At 37.7% G+C, this 18,523-nt stretch overlaps 1 long non-coding RNA gene across 1 annotated transcript in view; it reads left to right on the top strand.

Annotated features, from left to right (window-relative positions):
- Window positions 1-433: 433 nt before the first annotated feature.
- Window positions 434-18,523, top strand: part of LOC116565816 — a 28,964-nt gene continuing 10,874 nt past the window's right edge. Inside the window, exon 1 of the long non-coding RNA XR_004275597.1 lies at window positions 434-773. This is a non-coding gene — a long non-coding RNA (uncharacterized LOC116565816). The remainder of the gene's footprint in view (window positions 774-18,523) is intronic.

The raw sequence follows: 18,523 nt of genomic DNA on the forward strand, positions 1-18,523 counted from the left end.
CAAAGCAAGAAAGGTAGCCTGACTAGAGCAAAGTAAGCAAGGGAAAGAGTGGGAGGACAAGAAGTCAGAGAAGTTGGAATGGAACAAACTATAAAGGGCTTTGCAGACCATGGTAAAAAATTTGAACTTTATTCTCAGTATAATGGAAACATTGGTTAGTTTTCATTGGAGGGTCAGTACGATCATATGTGAATACTCCCTTTGCTTTGTTCTAATATTTGTGGCCACATCATGTGCATAGAATCCACATCCACCATGAAGGATCTACAGACTATGTTTCATGTGTTCAAGACAGAAACAATACCTCTGTGTGACTCTCCAAAGATGACTACTATCAATCCCTTTCCTTTCTATGTACACGTGTTGCTCCTAATGTCAAGGGATAGAGCCCCATTTCCCTCTCTTGGAATCTATGCTGGATTTAGTGACTTGCTTGACCAATATAGTGTGACGGAAGTGATGGCCTGATTTTCAGATGCTAGGTCATAGGATTTCTTACACTTTTCACTGGATCTTTTTGGAAGCTCCTTTTTAGAATGCTCTCTCTAAAATTCCAGCTAGCTCACAATATAAAACCTAAGCTACACGAAGGGGTCACGTATAGGGTGCCTCAGTGGAAAGCTCCAGCTGAGCTCCCAGCTGACAGCCAGCATCAGCTACCAGCCATGGCTGGACTGGAGAAACATCAAGTCCAGTCAAGATTTGAGATGACCATAGTCCCAGCCAACGTTTGACTGCAATTTTACAAGAGTTCCCAAGCAAGAACTTCTCAAGTGAGCCCATCAATTTATGAAATATGAGAGATGTTAATAATTGTTTTAAGGAGTGGTTTACAATACAATAGTAGTTAGTGGTTGATCAGAATGGTCTCTTTCACTAAGAGTTCACAATCTATTCCAACCTTTCTCCAGATGCCAAATTTGGAACTCCAGGCATCATTGGTCCTCACTCTCTGGTTTTGTTTGTTTGTTTTGGTTTTTTCTTCTTGTTTTTTCCTGAATTTCAGAGGTTTTCTTGTGAACTAGAAGTAGGTTGTTTCTTCACATACTTTTGGCTTAAATTCAGGAATAAGTCAACCATCCAGTTCCAGATGTCCCAGAGCTGAGCTCAATGATCTCTCATAAAAGCCATAAGGAACACCTAATCCTGAATTGTCTTCCACAGGGCATTCGGCTAATGCCTCCTTGCCTCTTTCTTCTTGCAGTTTCAAGCATCTTCATTTAAGCAATTTATTGTTATTGTTAATCGAATGATGTTCATCTTTTTTGGCAGGCAGTTGGTGACCGCATTTTTAGGTCACCATGATTCTGCAAATGTGTATATTTTATCCAGGTTAGTTAGATACTCATGACTGTAAAACACCGGACAGTTCATTGATTAATTGATCATCACAGAGTGAGATCTCTTCTTTTTAAACATACCAAGACAACTGAGGTCTGATTATGTCATTTGCAATCACATATTAACTTGGCAATAGTTTATAATTAGTATTTGTATATTACTTACTGCTTAAGTAACTGGTAACAAAAACTGTGTTCTTTAACCTTACTTTGAATCAACAAGTCAATGAGCTTATAGTAAGCATGGTTATAAATGTAGCTCTTTCCACATCCATAAACATGGATAAAGGCAGGATTATGTAGAAAAGAGAAAAATAAAACCCCTGACTTCACACATTAAGATTTAAAAAAAAAAAAAGGAAAAAATAGAGCAGATATCCTGTGGAACTTTCATGCCCTTCCATTCTTGGAGGTAAAAGGCTAAAGCCAATCTCAAACCATAGAAAACATTTTGACTTGGAGTTACATTGACTGAATTTAAGTCAACAACTAGCGCCAGTCGTCTGTTGGCTCAGCAACCCTTATGGAAATCAGTCCTAATAAATTATTTTCTATGGTCTTTCTAATCTTACACAAAGTAATTCTTTATTGCCTTACTAGGTTTATTAAAAAAGGATTTTGATGGCTCTAAATAGCTATCAATTAACTTTCTATTTCCTGTTATAAAATGTGAACATTACAATAGTCTTGAGTCACCCATGAACCCAAGGGAAAAAATCACTTTTGTTATATGACCTCCTTTGCATGGGGCATAAATGTGGCCTTTATATATTGCTAATGATAACCACAATAGGACTAATCATGTTCTGACACCAAGATAACTTGAGGAATTAGAAGAGTTCTGTCTAAGTCTTTAAGAATCTGGATGCAACCCAGAAGTTACCCAGAGGAAGTCTTTGGAGAGCTTGGTTTGGCAGAATTGAGTCTGAGGAAGGGGCCTTCTGTGATTGGTGGCACTCTGGTGTTGCTTCATATGTTGTGCTTAAGAAATATTGACGTTTGTGTTGAATTATTTTTCCTGATGAAAAACAGCTAAAATTAATGAATGTTTGAATATAAATAACATCACACCATTAGTCATAAATATCTCAATAATAAAGAAGCATATTACCATTAACATTTCAAATGATCAACAGAGCTGTTCAAGCTTCATTTTTTACAGGACAAATTTATCAGTTCAAGGTTGGCTCATATTATTGTGCCCTGTCAATTAATTTGGCTGCAAGATATACCAACATATTTTGTTTTGAATAACTGCTAGTTTTTCCAAAGTGATCTATTTGGGAAGGAGGTGGCCAGAGGGAGAACTGAGGAAATAGAGTTAACCTAATTACAATATTGTGTTATTTTTTCTTTTAGTAATTTGTAAAGGATGTCTTGAAATGTCTTTTTGTAAAGAAAATGTAGGCTTTTTCTTTATCAGGCAAAGTAAATGAAAATGCTAATTGATTTCAAATAAAATTATTTAGGTTAATTCTAATTTTTTGCTGTTTGAAGGCAAAGTATTCCTATTCACATGTAAATGGTGCAAGTCTGGGATCTGTAAGACTATTTAGCCAGACCACCTACATTTTATGAAGAAGGCTGGGTGGTGGGAGCCCTCAAATGAAATGTAGGGACTAGTGTGTCCCCACAACATGCTGCTCTGTCTTGCCGCATGGGTGTCCCAGCCTGCAATTCCTTTCCTCTATTTGATGCCTTAGGGAAGAGCACACTACCTTTCTGCCAGCATCTGCTCAGGGGTAACCTCCTTTATGAGACCTTCCCTAATATTAATAATTTGAGGTTTTCTACCACTTAGCTTCCAGAGTCTCTATAGCATCTCTAAAAGTGGGCTTATCTGATATTATTTACATATCTTTTCCCTAATGCTATCCCCTTCTTCTGATTAAAAAAAATAAGAAAATATTAAAAAAAAGTCTACGGCCTCCTTAGGACAGAGATTATATCTTATTCTTATTTCCCTCTTTATATCCCGTGGATTTAGTACGGGCAGGTATAGATACTTCACAATGAAAAGGCTGTTCCTAAATGGAAGCCATTTTGTAGAAGTCACATCTTCTTTCAAACATGGTTACTATGCTGTGAAATACTGAAATTTCTTACCATTTAAACCAATAACTTGTATGATTCTCTTATCTGCCACGGTTAACCATGGTTCATAATGTTGAAAGGTTTAAATCCTCTATGGAAGGTGAAATGGTTTGGCTGAGTCCCTACCCAAATGTCATCTTGAACTGTAGTTCTCATAGCCCCACATGTCATGGTATGGGGATCCAGTTGGAGGTAATTAAGTCATGCTGGCAGTTACCTCCATGCTGTTCTCTTGATAGTGAGTTTTCATGAGATCTGATGGTTTTATAAGGGGCTTTTCCCCTTTTGCACTTCTCCATGCTGCCACCGCGTGAAGAAGGATGTTTGCTTCTCCTTTCACCACGATTATAAGTTTCCTGAGGCTTCTAAAGTCATGCTGAACTGTGAGTCAATTAAACCTCTTTCCTTTATCAATTATTCAGTTTCAGGTATGTCTTTATTAGCAGTGTGAGAACGGAATAGTACAAAAGGGATGGGGCATAAATGTGTAAGAATCATCCCTCCCTAAAGTTGAGGCAATAGAATATTTCCCAACAGATAAATAATACTTCTTAGTTTGTTGATTATTGATGTACAGAAACAGTGCATGCTTATTTAAAATAAGGGATGATATAGATAGGTTGTTTTTTAATGTTAGTGTGAAGATTGGTTGAAATACTTATTAAAAATGCAGATTCTCATTCATCAGGGTTTAGTGGGGCTCAGGCATCTGCATGTTAAACAAGCATTCCATATAAGTCTGATGCTGGTGCCAGCCAACGGTACTTGAAGACACACTGTCTTCAAGTACTGGTCTTCACTACACACACAGTGCAAGGGCAGTGAAAGCCACAGAAAAAGTGGGCTACTTGAATTATCCAACCAGAGTCCATTAAGACCATCTAGTTACAGCGTATTAGGGCTTCAGAGAGACTTTCAGTTTATACGTCGAAGCAAGAAATTAGCAAAATCCAATAAAACGCAACAGTAACTTATTTTCAGTTGTTTTCTAGTGCAGAGATGTGAGTTAGGAATGACTCGTTCTTTTGGTCTCAAAGCTATTTCTGGATTTCTTTGTGGCAAGGGACATTAGTTTCACCTCATGTGATGTGGTGCAGTGATGGGCCCAGTGATCAAAGTGCCAATGGTGCTTTGTGCTCGAGGCCCCTGACTATCATTCCTTCTGGTCAGAGTTCCCAGATAGCACAGCCCAATGCAATTTCAGAATAATTTGGTCTTCTGAGCTTTTAGTGCATGCTTGACCTTGAAAGTGGCTGTTAGTTGTTCCAAGTAACTGACCAACTTCATTCCTAACCAAGCACATACTCCATGCTTTTGGGTCAGATAGACATGGATTTAAATTGCAGTTTTACCATTTACCATGTTTCAGTTTAGACAATATGCAGGGGTTCTTCAAGCCTTAGTCTTCTTGTCTCTAAAATAGAATAAATAAGAATATCTACCTCATAGGATCCCTATGAGAATTAAATGACACAATTTGTATCAAGCATTTCTTTGCAAGGTCACATGTCTTATAAGGCTGGGTCCAGGAAACAAGTGCAGTTCTTTTGATCCCAGAGCCTGAACTCACATGCCTTAGTCTCACAACACATGCTCAACTTGCTTAGATGTATAAATGTAGGCTGTCCTCATTGCTTTTCATGGCAAACAATTTTTTCATCCTGCTCCAATGGACTCTGCCTTCTGGCACCACCACACCACAGCAATGTCTCTCTAGGTAGTGAATGATGATAGTTGACTATGCTGACAGTTCATACGTCATCCACTCTTCTGTTAATTTGCAGTGTTCAAACTGTTTGAGTTTCTGTCTTGTTTGCCTAATGTGCTGAGTGGATGGGTTGGCTGGATGGCTGTGCTCCACAAATTCATTTAGATACTCAGGCTGATGGGGCATTCTTTTATCACTTGAGGCTTTCACTTGAGGTGATCTTCATTTGGCGAGCCAAAAGAGAAAGAGCATCCCACGAAATGGCAGGGTGAAGGTTCTATGGACATGACACCATAGTGGTACACAGCACCTCCTCTCACATCCCATTGTTAGAACATATATAATGTGAACATGTAATTGTGAGGCCAGGTAGGGAAGAAGTATGTCGACTTTTCTGAACACCTAGAAACTCTTTGCAACATTTACAGAAAAAAAATCAAAATTATTATTAGATTTCAGTTTTTCTAACATTAGTTCTCCATGTACCTTTACAGCCCCTTTGGAACTACCTCTGTACTTTCCCACCATGTTGTTTTTTATCAGACTGTTTATTCTATTTTAAATGATCCAAATCACTTTCTTTCACCTAAAACCCTTTCAAGGAAAAGCCACTCCTTTCATGCTTTCTCTCTGAAAGTGGGGGACAAAGGTGAACACCAAACTTTTTCTACCTTAGGTCACCTAAGACCAAATTACAGCAGGTTAGGGTAGGAAGAGGCCCTAATAATGCTTAGCTCAAAGTTTGTTGTGGTGGTGGTTGTTTTGCATGGAAGAAGAAGGTAAGGCCCAGAGAGATAAAGAAGTTGCCCAGGGCTGAACCATGACTAGAGAGCAAGTCCATTGGATTCCATTTGTAATCTTTTCCTGACACCACATGTTGTCCCCTCTTGCTGTAGGGCCAACCCTATATGGACAATTTTACTCATTAATAGTTTCCAGAATTTCCATAATTAACCTAATGTGTGTATTAAAGCAATAAAGTTTTGGAGTTTGTAAAAGATACTGCCAGTAAAATCTTCCTTGTATAAAGTGACTGATTAAAAGATTTTTTTTCCTATTTCTGCTTTACAATTCTATATGTTTTGAAAATCACTTAGGTTTTTTTTATTTTTTTATATATATATATACACATATATATGTATATATATGTGTATGTATATATATATATATATATATACACACATATATATGTATATATATGTGTGTGTATATATATAGTCTTAATTCTTGGCAATTGAGTTTAGTGATAATTGTTTTTGTGTATTAGTCATAATCACTTTTTAAGCAGCAAAGCCTATTACTGTTACAGAGTGAGTTTCAGATGCCCTGCAGATTTGAGTATTTTTGGGTAATGCAGCTGTGTGTGGTAAAAAGATTTTATAATGCCTATAAAATGTTGCCTCATGACATGTTCAGCAGTGAATCTGTGGCACTATATAGCAATTTCAGTACTTTTCATTAAATAGCAGATACCATTTACATTGTACAGTTTTTAAACAAGAGCCATCCTCTGAGATTAGGAGAATCTGCAAGTTGCAAGGCATTTTGGAGTCATGAATACATGGAAGGGTCTTACAGATATTTTTCTAGAAACAAACACAAAAACAACAAACAAAACCAAAAACATTTAACATGAGAGAATTGCATTTTGTCTACATTGTCCTCAGCTGCATTGACAGATATTAGCACTGCTTTTTTCTTCTCTCGTCTCCCTACGAATGATCAGAAGATTTAACTTATAGCAAGTAGTTTGCCTGAATATATAGTTTCCCATGAAAACAGAACAAGAAGAGAATGGGCAAACCACAGAGGATGGTGTATTATTTCCTTTTGGTGTTTGGAATCATCTATCTTGGCTTCAACTACCTTTGTTGTTATTGCAGGCGATCAGATACAATTGTTAAGTCAATTATTTATTCATTCAAATAATTTACAGATTTATTTAGTCACGATATGTGACAGGCATATGGTTACAAGCCCATGATAGACAATGGCTATAAGAAATATAAGATCAATTTTACAAAATGTTTCTGTCCTCAGAAAAAATCACAGTTGTAGCTATAAATCAGAAGCTCTGGCTTCTAACCTAAAGTCAAAGCCCAACTGATCATTTTTACTTGAATGTTCTAGCATTGACTTAAGCTCAGTCCATTCAACTAAAAGTTCATTACTTTTTCCTGAAATCATCTTATATCTTTGACTCAAAGAAAATTATTGTATTCTATAACAGCAAAGCACCATAGAAGTGTTTACTTTTTATTAGTTATTAAAACTAGCATGTTAATATTTAACACTAGCATGTTAATAATTATTTAAGACACACAGAAAATAAAATTTTGTTTTCTTTTTTTTAAAGTATTTTCCTCCTTTTCTTTCTAGTTACTTATTTCAATAGGTTTTTGGAAGAACAGGTAGTTTTTCAGTATATGAATCAATTTTTTAGTGCTGATTTCTGATATTTTGGTGCACCCATCACCCAAGCAGTGTACACTGTACCCAACATATAGTCTTTTATCTCTAACCTCCCCCCACCCTTTCCTCAGAGTCCCCAAAGTCCATTGTGTCATTCTTATGCATTTGCATCCTCATAGTTTAGCTCCCACTTATGAGGGAGGACATACAATGTTTGGTTTTTACATTCCTGAGTTACTTCACTTAGAATAACAGTCTCCAATTCCATCCAGGTTGCTGCAAGTGCCATTATTTTGTTCCACTGAATATTCTACAGTGTGTATATACATTTTGTTCATCCACTCATTGGTTGATGGGCATTTGGGCTGATTCCATATTTTTGCAATCACAAATTGTGCTGCTGTAAACATGCACGTACAAGTATCTTTTTCGTGTAATAATTTCTTTTCCTCTTGGAAGATACCCAGGAGTGGGATTGCTGGATCAAATGGTGGATCTACATTTAGTTCTTTAAGGAATCTCCATACTGTTTTCCACAGTGGTTGTACTAGTTTACTTTCCTACCAACAGTGTAGAAATGGCAAAAAATAATAGATGTTGGCGTGGATGTGGTGAAAAGAAAATAAGATTTTGGACTCATCAATTTTCCAGTTCCCAAGTTTTGTCAAATAGCATGGCCTAAGTATATCCTTTCTGGTAGAGTATATTCACCTCTTGATGTCTGCTGCCTCATGTCTGTCTCCTTTTCTAATTCACTCATTATTCTTTACTATGTAGTCTGTTTCTCAAGCTTTGTGATATCATCACAACTAAGTCACAGACTCTTAGATTTCAGTTAATGTATCTTCAGCCTCTTCTCTTAGCTGTGATGATGACTAAGTTAGGAACTGAAAAATGAGTTCAAGTTCAGGCCCTGATTCTAACCAACTCTGTAACCCAGTGAAAGTGGAATGGCTTTTGAAACTCAGACTACTCTTTTGTAAAATAAGGAGAATAATTAAAAACTCAAGAAGTTGTACTGAAAATTAAAAAGAAAAGAGTATATTTGAAAGTCATTTATGAATGTAGACCTCACACATACATAAAACTTAGTATTATGCCCCATTTCTAGCTCAGCACAATAAACATTAGTAGATTGATTGGTTGATTTTTAAAGAAATCTCCCAAACATACGAAGACCCTGGAAGTTTACAAGCACATATTTGCTTTGATATCAAAGGAAAAACCTTTGAAACTGGTCCTATTGCTCTCTGACCAATTTATTCTCTGAACAGAAAAAATGGTGTACATTCATTCTTAATCTTGATGCGGATACCTTTGTGCATTTTACAGAGTTTTGCATTGCATGTCATACTTATAATACTGGGATTTTGTCTTGAAGCTCATTCGGTTTGAGGATATTTTAGAAAGAGAATTAAATTTCATTACTTTTTTCATCAATTTAACTAAAATTTATTGCAGATACATGTAGTATGTGCACACATATATGTTACCTGTGTCATGTAGTGATAAATTATAGAAATGCACAGAAAATTTGAATGCATAAACTCTATCTTCCAGGAACATCCAGGCTGGTGAGGGAGTTATATATGATATCCTTGGAATCCAGAGACCTACTTATATTATTTGCTGTACTTCCATGTGTGTATCACTTTACCTCTCTGAATCTAAATTTTCTTAATTATTAAATGTGATTACTTCATGGAACTATATTGAAAATTAAGTACAGTAGTATATATCTGCCAAACACTGAGGTAATAAATGCATAATTCTTTTCCTTCCTTAGTAATTTAAGTTAGGCCTTAACTACACAAATAGATGAATATTCTAGTTTGGAGAAAGAGTGTGACCAGCAGTCACAGACACCATCCTGACCAAGAAAGTTTTATGCTCTGTTTATGGGGCCCCCCAGCAATATAATGTTTAGTATTTTATTGACTGAATAGCATGTGGTGGGAGCTTTGCAGGCATTATCTTAAGTCTTTGTAACAACTCCAACGTGTAGAGAGTATCCACATTTTTTTGGTATTATGAACAGTGCAAATTTTATTAAAAATTGATTATACTTTAACTTCTGGAGTCCATGTGCATATTGTGCAGGATTACTACATAGGTATACACGTGCCATGGTGGTGATTTGCTGCATCCATTGCCCCATCATCTACATTGGTTACTTCTCCTAATGCTATTCCTCCCCTAGCCCCCACCCACCAAGCCCTGGTGTGTGAAGTTCCCCTCCTTGTATCCCTGTGTACTCATTGTTCAACACCCATTTATGAGTGAGAACATGCAGTGTTTGGTTTTCTGTTCTTGTTTCAGTTTGCTTTTTCCAGCTTCATCCATGTCCCTGCAAAGTACATGAACTTATTCTTTTTTATGGCTGCACAGTATTCCATGGTGTATATGTGCCATATTTTCTTTATGCAGTCTATCATTGATGGGCATTTGGGTTGGTTCCAAGTCTTTTCTATTGTAAACAGTATTGCAATGAACATACATGTGCATGTCTTTATAGAAGAATGATTTATAACACTTTGGATATATAACCAGAAATGGGATTGGCAGGTCAAATGGAGTTTCTAGTTTTAGATCCTTGAGGAATTGCCACACTGTCTTCCACAATGGTTGAACTAATTTACACTCCCACCAACAGTGTAAAAGCATTCCTGCTTCTCCATATCCTCCCCAGCATCTGTCTCCTGATTTTTTAATTATTAAAATTCCAACTGGTATGAGGTGGTATCTCAATGTGATTGTGATTTGCATTTCTCTAATGTCCAGTGATGATGAAAACTTTTTCATATGTTTGTTGGCTGCATAAATGTCTTTTTTTACAAAGTGTCTGTTCATATCCTTAGCCTACATTTTCATGGGGTTGTTTTTCTCTTCTAAATTTGTTTAAGTTCTCTGTAGATTCTGGATATTAGCCCTTAGTCAGATGGGCAGATTGCAAAAATTTTTTCCCATTTTGTTGGTTGCCAGTTCACTCTACTGATAGTTTATTTTACTGTGTAGAAACTCTTAAGTTTAATTAGATCCCATATGTCTATTTTGGCTTTTGATGTAATTGTTTTTGGTGTTTCAGTCATGAAGTACTTGCCCATGCCTATGTCCTGCAGGGTATTGTCTAGCTTTTCTTCTACAGTTTTAATGGTGTTCTGCCTTATGTTTAAATCTTTAATCCATCTAGAGTTAATAATTTCAATGTCTTAAATACATGTTTTATTGCATTGTAGGTTTTGGGGTACATGTGAAAAGCATGCAAGATTGTTGCATAGGTACATACATGGCAATGTAGTTTGCTGCCTTCCTCCCCATCTCCCCATTCCCCACTGTCCCTCCCCTATATCCCCCCTACAGACCTGAATGCATGATACCTCCCTCCCTGTGTCCATATGTTCTCATTGTTCAACACCCACCTGTGAGTGAGAACATGCGGTGTTTGATTTTCTGTGTTTGTGTCAGTTTGCTGAGAATGTTGGTTTCTAGGTTCACCCATGTCCCTACAAAGGACATGAACTCATCACTTTTTTATGGCTGCATAGTACTCCATGGTGTATATGTGCCACATTTTCTTTATCCAGTCTGTCAGCGATGGGCATTTGGGTTGGTTTCAAGTTGCTGCTGTTGTAAACAGTGCCACAATGAACATTCGTGTGCATGTGTCTGTATAATAGAATGATTTATAATCCTTTGGATATATATACCCAGTAATGAGATTGCTGGGTCAAATGGAATTTCTATTTCTAGGTCCGTGAGGAATCACCACACTGTCTTCCACAATGGTTGAACTAATTTACACTCCCACTGACAGTGTAAAAGTGTTCCTATGTCTCCACATCCTCTCTAGCATCTGTTGTCTCCAGATTTTTTAATGATCGCCATTCTAACTGGCATGAGATGGTATCTCAATGTAGTTTTGATCTGCATTTCTCTAATGACCAGTGATGATGAGCATATTTTCATATGTTGGTTGGCCTCATATATGTCTTCTTTTGTAAAGTGTCCGTTCATATCGTTTGCCCCCTTTTGAAAGGGCTTGTTTGTTTTTTTCTTGTAAATCTGTTTTAGTTCTTTGTAGATTCTGGATATTAGCCCTTTTGTCAGATGGGTAGACTGCAAAAATTTTTTCCCATTTCGTTGGTTGCCAATTCACTCTAATGATTGTTTCTTTTGCGGGGCAGAAGCTCTGGAGGTTAATTAGGTCCCATTTGTCTATTTTGGCTTTTGTTGCCAATGCTTTTGGTGTTTTAGTCATGAAGTCCTCACCTATGCCTATGTCCTGAATGCTTTTGCTTAGGTTTTCTTCTAGGGTTTTTATGGCGTTAGGTCTTATGTTTAAGTCTTTAATCCATCTGGAGTTAATTTTAGTGTACGGTGTCAGGAAGGGGTCCAGTTTCTGCTTTCTGCACATGGCTAGCCAGTATTCCCAACACCATTTATTAAACAGGGAATCCTTTCCACATTGCTTGTTTTTGTCAGGTTTGTCAAAGATCAGATGGTTGTAGATGTGTGGCGTTGCCTCTGAGGCCTCTGTTCCGTTCCATTGGTCTAGATCTCTGTTTTGGTACCAGTACCACGCTGTTTTGATTACTGTAGACTTGTAGTATAGTTTGAAGTCAGGTAGCATGATGCCTCCAGCTTTGATCTTTTTGCTTAGAATTGGCTGGGCTATGTGGGCTCTCTTTTGGTTCCATATGAAGTTTAAGGTGGTTTTATCCAGTCCGTGAAGAAGGTCATTGGTAGCTTGATTGGAGAGCATTGAATCTATAAATTACTTTGGGGAATACGGCCATTTTCACGATATTGATTCTTCCTAACCATGAACATGGAATGTTTCTCCATCTGTTTGTGTCCTCTCTTATTTAGTTGAGCAGTGGTTTGTAGTTCTCCTTGAAGAGATCCTTTACATTCTTTGCTAGTTGTATTCCTAGGTGCTTTATTCTCTTTGTAGCATTTGTGAATGGCAGTTCGTTCTTGATTTGGCTCTCTTTAAGTCTGTTATTGGTGTAAAGGAATGCTTGTGATTTTTGCACATAGATTTTGTATCCTGAGACTTTGCTGAAGTTGCTTATCAGTTTTAGGAGATTTTGGGCTGAGATGATGGGGTCTTCTAAATATACAATCATGTTGTCTGCATATAGAGACAATTTGACTTCCTCTTTTCCTAATTGAATACCCTTTATTTCTTTCTCTTGCCTGATTGCCTGGCCAGAACTTTCAATACCACGTTGAATAGGAGTGGTGAGAGAGGGATCCTTGTTTAGTGCCAGATTTCTAAGGGAATGCTTCCAGTTTTTGCCCATTCAGTATGATATTGGCTGTTCGTTTGTCATAAATGGCTTTTATTATTTTGAGATATGTTCCATCAATAACTAGTTTACTGAGAGTTTTTAGCATAAAGTGCTGTTGAATTTTGTCCAAGGCTTTCTCTGCCTCTATTAAGATAATCATGTTGTTTTTGTCTTTGGTTCTGTTTATGTGGTGAATTATGTTTATAGACTTGCATATGTTGAACCAGCCTTGCATCCCTGGGATGAAGCCTACTTGATTGTGATGGATAAGCTTTTTGATGTGCTGTTGCAATCGGTTTGACAGTATTTTATTGAAGATTTTTGCATCTATGTTCATCATGGATATTGGCCTGAAGTTTTCTTTTCTCGTTGAGTCTCTGCCGGGTTTTGGTATCAGGATGATGTTGGTCTCATAAAATGATTTGGGAAGGACTCCCTCTTCGTGGATTGTTTGGAGTAGTTTCAGAAGGAGTGGTACCAGCTCCTCTTTGTATGTCTGGTAGAATTTGGCTGTGAACCCATCTGAACCTAGGGTTTTCCTTTTTTTTTGGTTGGTAGGCTATTAATTGCTGCCTCAACTTCAGCCCTTGTTATTGGTCTATTCAGTGTTTCGACTTCTTCCTGGTTTAGGCTTGGGAGGATGCAAGTGTCCAGGAATTTATCCATTTCTTCCAGGTTTACTGGTTTATGTGCATAGAGTTGTTTGTAGTAACCTCTGATGGTGGTTTGTATTTCTGTGGAATCTGTGGTGATATCCCCTTTATTGTTTCTTATTGCATCTATTTGATTCTTCTCTCTTTTCTTTTTTATTAATCTGGCTAGTGGTCTATTTTGTTGAACTTTTGAAAAAAACCAGCTCCTGGATTTATTGATTTTTTTGTAGGGTTTTTTTTATGTCTCTATCTCCTTCATTTCTGCTCTGATCTTAGATTTTTCTTGTCTTCTGCTAGGTTTTGAGGTTTTTTTGATCTTGTTCCTCCAGCTCTTTCAATTTTGATGATAGAGCGTTGATTTTAGATCTTTCCTTGCTTCTCATGTGGGCATTTATTGCTATATATTTGCTTCTAGACACTGCTTTAAATGTGTCCCAGAGATTCTGGCATGTTGTGTCTTCGTTCTCACTGGTTTCGAAGAACACCTTTATTTCTTCCTTCATTTCATTGTTGAGCCAGTTGTTCAGTTTCCATGAAGCTGTGTGGTTCTGAGTTAGTTTCTGAATTCTGAGTGAGTTCTAACTTGATTGCACTGTGGTCTGAGAGACTGTTTGTTATGATTTCCATTCTTTTGCATTTGCTGAGGAGTGATTTACTCCTGATTATGTGGTCAATTTTAGAGTAGGTGTGATGTGGTGCTGAGAAGAGTGTATAGTCTGTAGATTTGGGGTGGAGAGTTCTGTGAATGTCTATTAGGTTTGCTTGGTCCAGGTGTGAGTTCAGGTCCTGGGTATCCTTGTTAATATTAAGCAGATCAACGAGGCAGAAAATTGACAGTGGAGTGTTAAAGTCTCTCACTATTATTGTGTGGGAGTCTAAGTCTCTTTGTAAGTCATTAAGAACTTGCCTTATGTATCTGGGTGCTCCTGTACTGGATGTGTATATATTTAGGATCGTTAGCTCTTCTTGTTGCATTGATCCTTTTACCATTATGTAATGTCCTTCCTTGTCTCTTTTGATCTTTGTTGGTTTAAAATCTATTTTATCAGAGACTAGGATTGCAACTCCTGCTTTTTTTTGCTCTGGCAAATTGGATAAAGAGCCAAAACCCATTCGGTGTGCTGTATTCAGGAAAGCTGTCTCACATGCAAGGATACACATAGGCTCAAAATAAAGGGATGGAGGAAGACTTACCAAGCAAATGGAGAGCAAAATGCAGGAGTTGCAATCCTAGTCTCTGATAAAATAGATTTTAAACCAACAAAGATCAAAAGAGACAAGGAAGGACATTACATAATGGTAAAAGGATCAATGCAACAAGAAGAGCTAACGATCCTAAATATATACACATCCAGTACAGGAGCACCCAGATACATAAGGCAAGTTCTTAATGACTTACAAAGAGACTTAGACTCCCACACAATAATAGTGAGAGACTTTAACACTCCACTGTCAATTTTCTGCCTCGTTGATCTGCTTAATATTAACAAGGATACCCAGGACCTGAACTCACACCTGGACCAAGCAAACCTAATAGACATTCACAGAACTCTCCACCCCAAATCTACAGACTATACACTCTTCTCAGCACCACATCACACCTACTCTAAAATTGACCACATAATCAGGAGTAAATCACTCCTCAGCAAATGCAAAAGAATGGAAATCATAACAAACAGTCTCTCAGACCACAGTGCAATCAAGTTAGAACTCACTCAGAATTCAGAAACTAACTCAGAACCACACAGCTTCATGGAAACTGAACAACTGGCTCAACAATGAAATGAAGGAAGAAATAAAGGTGTTCTTCGAAACCAGTGAGAACGAAGACACAACATGCCAGAATCTCTGGGACACATTTAAAGCAGTGTCTAGAAGCAAATATATAGCAATAAATGCCCACATGAGAAGCAAGGAAAGATCTAAAATCAACGCTCTATCATCAAAATTGAAAGAGCTGGAGGAACAAGATCAAAAAAACCTCAAAACCTAGCAGAAGACAAGAAAAATCTAAGATCAGAGCAGAAATGAAGGAGATAGAGACATAAAAAAAACCCTACAAAAAAATCAATAAATCCAGGAGCTGGTTTTTTTCAAAAGTTCAACAAAATAGACCACTAGCCAGATTAATAAAAAAGAAAAGAGAGAAGAATCAAATAGATGCAATAAGAAACAATAAAGGGGATATCACCACAGATTCCACAGAAATACAAACCACCATCAGAGGTTACTACAAACAACTCTATGCACATAAACCAGTAAACCTGGAAGAAATGGATAAATTCCTGGACACTTGCATCCTCCCAAGCCTAAACCAGGAAGAAGTCGAAACACTGAATAGACCAATAACAAGGGCTGAAGTTGAGGCAGCAATTAATAGCCTACCAACCAAAAAAAAAGGAAAACCCTAGGTTCAGATGGGTTCACAGCCAAATTCTACCAGACATACAAAGAGGAGCTGGTACCACTCCTTCTGAAACTACTCCAAACAATCCACGAAGAGGGAGTCCTTCCCAAATCATTTTATGAGACCAACATCATCCTGATACCAAAACCCGGCAGAGACTCAACGAGAAAAGAAAACTTCAGGCCAATATCCATGATGAACATAGATGCAAAAATCTTCAATAAAATACTGTCAAACCGATTGCAACAGCACATCAAAAAGCTTATCCATCACAATCAAGTAGGCTTCATCCCAGGGATGCAAGGCTGGTTCAACATATGCAAGTCTATAAACATAATTCACCACATAAACAGAACCAAAGACAAAAACAACATGATTATCTTAATAGAGGCAGAGAAAGCCTTGGACAAAATTCAACAGCACTTTATGCTAAAAACTCTCAGTAAACTAGTTATTGATGGAACATATCTCAAAATAATAAAAGCCATTTATGACAAACGAACAGCCAATATCATACTGAATGGGCAAAAACTGGAAGCATTCCCTTAGAAATCTGGCACTAAACAAGGATCCCTCTCTCACCACTCCTATTCAACGTGGTATTGAAAGTTCTGGCCAGGCAATCAGGCAAGAGAAAGAAATAAAGGGTATTCAATTAGGAAAAGAGGAAGTCAAATTGTCTCTATATGCAGACAACATGATTGTATATTTAGAAGACCCCATCATCTCAGCCCAAAATCTCCTAAAACTGATAAGCAACTTCAGCAAAGTCTCAGGATACAAAATCTATGTGCAAAAATCACAAGCATTCCTTTACACCAATAACAGACTTAAAGAGAGCCAAATCAAGAACGAACTGCCATTCACAAATGCTACAAAGAGAATAAAGCACCTAGGAATACAACTAGCAAAGAATGTAAACGATCTCTTCAAGGAGAACTACAAACCACTGCTCAACTAAATAAGAGAGGACGCAAACAGATGGAGAAACATTCCATGTTCATGGTTAGGAAGAATCAATATCGTGAAAATGGCCGTATTCCCCAAAGTAATTTATAGATTCAATGCTCTCCAATCAAGCTACCAATGACCTTCTTCACGGACTGGATAAAACCACCTTAAACTTCATATGGAACCAAAAGAGAGCCCACATAGCCCAGCCAATTCTAAGCAAAAAGATCAAAGCTGGAGGCATCATGCTACCTGACTTCAAACTATACTACAAGTCTACAGTAATCAAAACAGCGTGGTACTGGTACCAAAACAGAGATCTAGACCAATGGAACGGAACAGAGGCCTCAGAGGCAACGCCACACATCTACAACCATCTGATCTTTGACAAACCTGACAAAAACAAGCAATGTGGAAAGGATTCCCTGTTTAATAAATGGTGTTGGGAATACTGGCTAGCCATGTGCAGAAAGCAGAAACTGGACCCCTTCCTGACACCGTACACTAAAATTAACTCCAGATGGATTAAAGACTTAAACATAAGACCTAACGCCATAAAAACCCTAGAAGAAAACCTAAGCAAAAGCATTCAGGACATAGGCATAGGTGAGGACTTCATGACTAAAACACCAAAAGCATTGGCAACAAAAGCCAAAATAGACAAATGGGACCTAATTAACCTCCAGAGCTTCTGCCCCGCAAAAGAAACAATCATTAGAGTGAATTGGCAACCAACGAAATGGGAAAAAATTTTTGCAGTCTACCCATCTGACAAAAGGGCTAATATCCAGAATCTACAAAGAACTAAAACAGATTTACAAGAAAAAAACAAACAAGCCCTTTCAAAAGGGGGCAAACGATATGAACGGACACTTTACAAAAGAAGACATATATGAGGCCAACCAACATATGAAAATATGCTCATCATCACTGGTCATTAGAGAAATGCAGATCAAAACTACATTGAGATACCATCTCATGCCAGTTAGAATGGCGATCATTAAAAAATCTGGAGACAACAGATGCTAGAGAGGATGTGGAGACATAGGAACACTTTTACACTGTCAGTGGGAGTGTAAATTAGTTCAACCATTGTGGAAGACAGTGTGGTGATTCCTCACGGACCTAGAAATAGAAATTCCATTTGACCCAGCAATCTCATTACTGGGTATATATATCCAAAGGATTATAAATCATTCTATTATAAAGACACATGCACACGAATGTTCATTGTGGCACTGTTTACAACAGCAGCAACTTGAAACCAACCCAAATGCCCATCGATGACAGACTGGATAAAGAAAATGTGGCACATATACACCATGGAGTACTATGCAGCCATAAAAAAGTGATGAGTTCATGTCCTTTGTAGGGACATGGGTGAACCTAGAAACCAACATTCTCAGCAAACTGACACAAGAACAGAAAATCAAACACCGCATGTTCTCACTCACAGGTGGGTGTTGAACAATGAGAACATATGGACACAGGGATGTGAGCATCACACACTGGGGTCTTTGGGGGGAAACTAGGGGAGAGTCAGCAGGGGGTGGGAAGTTGGGGAGGGATAACATGGGGAGAAATGCCAGGTATAGGTGATGGGGAGGAAGGTATGTTCCTATGCAACAATCTTGCATGTTCTTCACATGTACCCCAAAACCTAA

Source organism: Sapajus apella, unplaced genomic scaffold, assembly GCF_009761245.1.
Source record: "Sapajus apella isolate SASKATOON/1434 unplaced genomic scaffold, GSC_monkey_1.0 scaffold41, whole genome shotgun sequence".
In the NCBI taxonomy this organism is placed as follows: Eukaryota; Metazoa; Chordata; class Mammalia; order Primates; family Cebidae; genus Sapajus; species Sapajus apella.